Source organism: Triticum aestivum, chromosome 2B, assembly GCF_018294505.1.
Source record: "Triticum aestivum cultivar Chinese Spring chromosome 2B, IWGSC CS RefSeq v2.1, whole genome shotgun sequence".
NCBI lineage: Eukaryota > Viridiplantae > Streptophyta > Magnoliopsida > Poales > Poaceae > Triticum > Triticum aestivum.
This window is the reverse complement of record NC_057798.1, coordinates 507,325,958-507,332,585: the sequence shown is the minus strand read 5'-3', so window position 1 is coordinate 507,332,585 and position 6,628 is coordinate 507,325,958. Positions and strand designations below refer to the sequence as shown.

Below are 6,628 nucleotides of genomic sequence, written 5' to 3'. Positions count from 1 at the left end.
CATCATCCTTTCCTCACACGGGACAATGCTCTAATAATGATAATCACACTTTTATTTACTTACAACTCAAGAATTACAACTCGATACTAGAACAAAATATGACTCTATGTGAATGCCTCCGGCAGTATACCGGGATGTGCAATGATCAAGAGTGACATGTATAAAAAAATATTAATAGTGGCCAAGCCAAAAATACTATGCTAACTACATGATCATGCAAAGCAATATGAAAATGATGATACGTGTCATAATAAACGAAACGGTGGATGTTGCATGGCAATATATCTTGAAATGGCTATGGAAATGCCATAATAGGTAGGTATGGTGGCTGTTTTGAGGAAGGGTATATGGTGGGTTTAATGCATCGGCGATAGTTGCGCGGTACTAGAGAGGCTAGCAATGGTGGAAGGGTGAGAGTGCGTATAATCCATGGACTCAACATTAGTCATAAAGAACTCACATACTTATTGCAAAAACTAATTAGCCATCAAAGCAAAGTACTAATATTCATGCGCCTAGTGGGATAGATTGGTAGGAAAAGACCATCGCTCATCCCCGACCGCCACTCATACGGAAGACAATTTAAAAATAAACCATGCTCCGACTTCATCACATAACGGTTCACCATACGTGCATGCTTCGGGAATCACATACTTTAACACAAGTATTTCTACCAATACACAATTACTCACTAGCATGAATATCACCATCTTTATATCTCAAAACAAATTTAAGGAATCAAACTTCTCATATTATTCAATGCTCTTTATATGAAAATTGTTATTATGTCCCTCTTGGATGCCCATCATTTAGGACTAAATTCATAACCAAAGCAAATTACCATTTTGTTTAAAGACTCAAAATAATATAAGTGAAGAATGAGAGTTCATCAATTTCTATAAAATGAAACCACCGCCGTGCTCTAAAAAGATATAAGTGAAGCACTAGAGCAACTACCTAGTTCAAAAGATATAAGTGAAGCACATAGAGTATTCTAATAAATTCACGATTAATGTGTGTCCCTCTCAAAAGGTGTGTACATCAAGTATGATTGTGGCAAACTAAAAAGAAAAGACTCATATCATACAAGACGCTCCAAGCAAAACACATATCATGTGTTGAATAAAAATATAGCCTCAAGTAAATTTACCAATGGATTGAAGACAAAAGAGGGGATGCCATCCGGGGCATCCCCAAGCTTAGATGCTTGGTTGTCCTTAAATATTACCTTGGGGTTCCTTGGGCATCCCCAAGCTTAGGCTCTTGCCACTCCTTATTCCGTGGTCCATCAAAACTTTACCCAAAACTTGAAAATTTCACAACACAAAACTCAACAGAAAACTCGTAAGATCCGTTAATATAATACAATAAATCACCACTTTAGGTACTGTTATGAACTCATTCTAAATTTATATTGGTGTTATATCTATTGTATTCCAACTTTTCCATGGTGCATACGCTCAGATAGTACCCATAGATTCATCAAAATAAGCAAACAACACATAAAAAACAGAATCTGTCAAAAACAGAACAATATGTAGTAATCTGGATATTTCGTATACTTCTGTAACTCCAAAAGAATCTGTCAAAAACAGAACAATATGTAGTAATCTGGATATTTCGTATACTTCTGTAACTCCAAAAATTCTGAAAAATTAGGACAACCACTACTGGAATCTGGCACTCTGCCATCTGGCAGATGGCAAAGGCATGGTCGGCGGATGGCAAAGGCTTTGCCATCTGCCAGCAGATGGCAAACAGTTTGTCTGAAACCCTGCCGGTAAAGGCTTCTTTGCCGTCTACTGGCTGATGGCAAAGAGCATGTGCCTTTGCCATCAGCTGGCAGATGGCAAAGCCTCTTAACGGGGTTAGCCCCGTTAGAAGGCTAACGGCATACTTTGCCATCTGCCAGCAGATGGCAAAGGTTGCAGGCTCTTTGCCGTCTGCCAGCAGATGGCAAAGGCTGCATGCTTTGCCATCTGCCAGCAGATGGCAAACAGCTTTGCCATCTGCCCAAATAGGCCAGCCCAAATTTTACATGTAGATGACACGTGGCCTCTTTGCCATCTGCCAGCTGATGGCAAAGCTCTTTGCCATCCGCCAGCAGATGGCAAAGTGACTATATTGCCCCATTTAATTTTGATTTTTCTTATATCAGTTCCTTTTCACAAAAAATCAAACACAAATATATTTATATGACCAATATAGCATATTCAACACATAATACCAATAGTCATGAACACATATATATCCAACACATGTTACCAATAGTAACAAGTTTCATCCGTACATATACATAGTTTTATCAATATTACACAGTTTCATCCATAGGTAGCAAGTTTCACAAGGTCAAAACAAAAACTAAATACAAGCACTCCATCAACCCAAGCTTCCGTGATCTTAAGAAAATATGTAAAATGGGAAAGAAGAAAGTTAGAAGAAGATGACTAGAAGAAGAAGATTATTATGATGCAGAAATATGCATGGATTGTCAAAACTTGCATTATACTACTATCACTAGTACAACAAAGCTGCAGGTTGGCATAGTTCATCTCCATTTTCACCTGGCTGATTTTATTTTTATCAGAGAGGCTTGATTTAGCCTGTTTGGAGTCGTTGTTGGACTTGCTATTTCTGAGCTTGTCAAGTGCTTGCAACAATGATGAGCCAAGGATCACTTGCAGTTTCCCCTCGTCCATTGTGTTCAGATTGGTAATGTTCAGATCAAGTGTAATCTTCTCTGTAGGCGCACCACTGTCAGACTGTACATCTTGTTTGCTGATTACCTCAGCCAAATTTGAGCAGTTTTGCTTTTTCACATCTACATCACACGATTTCTCTGTCTGTATGTTGGCAGCAACAGGACACGGTGCAATGCTACCATCCTCTGCCAGCTCACTTTCTGCAGATGCCGGTTCATTTAGGTCAATGATGAACTTGTTACCATCAGTTTTGACAGGGCTATGATTCCTTTCAATTATGGCAGCAGGGCTTTGATTCCTTTCAACTATGGAAGCAGGGCTTTGATTCCTTTCAAGTATGGCAGCAGGGCTATGATTCATTCCAACTACGGAAGCGGAGCTTTGATTCCTTTCAATTATGTCAGCAGGGCTATGATTCATTTCAACTATGGAAGCAGAGCTTTGATTCCTTTCAACTATAGAAGCAGGGCTTTGATTCCTTTCAGTAATGGCATTCCCCTAGAGGACATTTCCAGAATTACCAGTAGTTATATTTTCTTTGAGTGAAGGGCGCACTTCAACTATGGCATTCCCTTGGAGGTCAGAAGTACCAGTGGTGTTATTTTCTCAAAAAGAAGGGCGCACAAGCTTTCTTCTCTTCTTTTTGTCACTAACCTCCTGTCCTACATCTGTATCTGGCCCAGCCGCTTTGCTGCACCTCTTGAAGTTAAAGAAGGGAGGATCTGCGCATTCTTCTCCTTCTAGTCCGCTTGGCAGCTTTAGCTCTGCAGGAGGATACGACATGTCCATGTCCTGTTCACGGACCAGCTATTTACAAACATCTTCTCTAGGACTTATACTCTTTTTGCTCCACTGTTTTGTTCTCTGAGAAAGTAAATAGAGCAGTTGGTTCATTGAAGGTCCTGTAATTTCTTGGGGAGGTAGTTGTGGCTTCACTGACAAGCGAGAAAACACATGCTTTTGTGGACGCTGACTAGGAATTGCCATGTTGCTTTCATCTCCAACATCATGATCAGTATATGGTCGATTTGAAATGTAGGCTAATGTTTCATGTCCAGAACCTGATGAGACTGAACCATCCTGATTAAAATCACGTCTCTGCTGTTCTTTTTCCAAGTCCTTAGGGCGACCATTGATTGGTATGTAGCCAGTAAAGCTTTCTTTATGTTGAATGATTGCTGATACTTCAGGAGCATCAGGGTAAGCCGGAATACCTAGGTGAGTTGATTCTGGAGGTGTAACAGATTTTCCTCTGTTTAAATGCAGTTGCTCAGATGCATACATCGCTCTACATTGGTCACAGTTAATGTCGTAATCATCCTTCCTGTGAGCATTGTGTTGCGGACTTGCTAGAGATGAATCATGAATGATGGGAAATACGGAGTTGAGATCAAATAGCTTCTTTCAGCACCAGTTGGAACTGGAGGTAAATACCGAGAACATGACAAGCTACTGCCTCCATATGACTGCTTTACTGACAACCTAACTCCATCAGTTGGACCTTGTGTCATGCACCCAGAAGACAAGCTATTGTGCGGATAATCATCAGATGATGGGTACGACTGATTTGCCACAAACTGATCTTGGTGGTATATAGCTGTCTGAGAGTAAGGAGCAGACACCTGAGTTGAAGTGCCACCTATTGCTGAAACATCTCGGAGATGTTCTTGACTATAATAAGGTAGTTTTATTTGGTTGCTGTGGATGGGAGCAGTCTGGACTCCAAAAGGTTTAGTTACCAAGGGCATCGACACACTTGGCTGTGTCTCAAAAGTGGGTGGTACAATTAGATGCATGCTTGTAGAAGCAGATCAGTTTGTTTCGACGGTTGAGATCTTTGGGGTACTCGAGGGTATCAAAGTGTGGGAACGATCAGCAGAAAAAGGAGGACTATTTGGAGTCAAGCTCCTTTTGTCTGGTCTCCTTCTGCTTGAGTGCTCCTTTTCCAGATTAGCACTTGTTGAATAATTGCAAATAGGGTGCTCTACCCTCTTTTTGTCAAATAAGCCATATAGATGGACGACCTGCAAATGGAAGAATCACCAAATTATATAACCTTGCAAACAGAAGGTCCACAAACTCGAAGTATCAAGTTTTTTTAGCAAACCTGCTGGTAGGAAAGGTCGAAGTAGAACTTCTTTGAGATATAGTAGTTCTCTTCAGTGGCAGGAAAAAATTCATCCTCAGTGAGCGGTCTGCACTTCCAAACAATATTGAAGCAAACCTAGGGGAAACAACAGCTCAAAACCAAATTAAGAGTTATTATCGTTAATCAATAAGTGGCACTCAGTAATACAAGGAAAGCAACATCTCGTCACAACTAAATCTTAGACAGTTCACCATAACCTTTTACACCATGTTCCTCATTAAAGTGGCTAGTAGTAGATGAATGATGATTTTCAACAATATTTCAGAATACATAATCCCACCAACTATTAAATACAGTCGTAAATGAGCCTTTAGAATCTTTATGTGAACCAAAGAAAAGGACAATTGCAATTTACAGATCATTCAACTAATACTTTCTCGAGTTCTCTGAACCTAACAGAACCATATTATGATCATCAACAGTCAACAAACATGGCACTGGAAATTGCAGTTCATAGATCATTCAATCACTACCTTTTGGGGTTTTCTAAGCCCAAGGGTTTAACAGTAGCATATTATACTGGATTAATAACCAAGAGGCAAACAAGGGTCATTGCAATTCCCACTTCAGAGATGATTCAATCACTAGCTACTCGTGTTCCCCATGCCCAAGGGTGTAGCATAACAGAACCATAATAGTAATTATTTTGAATAATCAAGAGGCGTATGGCAAGCGCGGATTACCTTTGCGAGGTATGTGCCGCCAGTGGACCGGAATGCGGTCCTGCTGATATCCATGCCGCCATCCGAGGCGGCCTCGAAGACACCGTAAAGCTTACAGAATGTGTAGTCAAAGAGGAACAGGGGCATCCCCTACTTGACATTGGCCACAAAGGGCACGTACTCTGGCGGTAGCCCGAAGACTCCCGTGTTGAAGCAGTGATCCCTTGTCTCGCTGTTGGACATGAAGATGGCGCCCGCCATGTCGGCCGCGTCCTCCCGGAACGAACACCTGGGGCCCTGGAACCTCATCCTGCACTGCACAGGAGAAATCCGTTAGATCAGAGATAAATAAACCTTGAAACGAAATGATGCGTTTGATTAGAGAAACAACAGTGCCAGATTCAATAGAGCGCACATTTGATTCCAAATGAGGCAGGAAGTGAGCTAATAGGGAGAGGAAACCCCCAAAAGAAAGGCAAAAAGGCAGAGGTTGTGGTCCATGGGAAGGACGCATCTCATCTCAGTCTGGCATTTTTTTGCGGTATAATAAAGATAAAAAGAACAAGCGAAAAAGAAAGCTGCCAAGAACTGGTGGTGGCGTAGTCTTGAAAAAGATCGCGGATTTGATATAATTCGTCGACGGCAATTCTTAGGCGAAATCACGTTTGTTATTTTCAGGTTGCTATCACCCCCGGCCTCCCGCCCGCGCATGAAAATACAGATCGAAATCGAAAAAAAGGGCCTAAAATTATCCTGGAGGCGGCCGCGCGTGGATCCAAATTTGACTGGCCGGCGGAACCGGGCGGCGAAAAACTAGCACTGCAGCCCTATCTTGTTCTTCGAAAAAGCAAACGAACAGAGCACGGCCGACCGGAGGCCGGCACGGCAGGATGAACTAGTAGTACGGTAGCAGCAGGGGAAAGAACATACGTGCGTGCACCGGCGGTTTGTGGTGCACCGGCGGCGGCGGCGGCGGGGCGCTTGCTTGTCGATTCTAGGGGCTCGCGACGCAGCAGGGCGGGCCGTTGGAGGAGTAGCAGCAGGGCAGCGGCGGGGCTCCTAGGGCGCAGAAGGAGGAGGAGGAGGTGGGAGGGAGCGGCGGCGGGTGAGGAAGG

The 6,628-nt window shown here is 42.5% G+C and overlaps 1 pseudogene; it reads right to left on the bottom strand.

Annotated features, from left to right (window-relative positions):
* Positions 1-2,348: 2,348 nt before the first annotated feature.
* LOC123045723 (uncharacterized) lies at positions 2,349-5,826 on the bottom strand (annotated as a pseudogene).
* Positions 5,827-6,628: the final 802 nt, after the last annotated feature.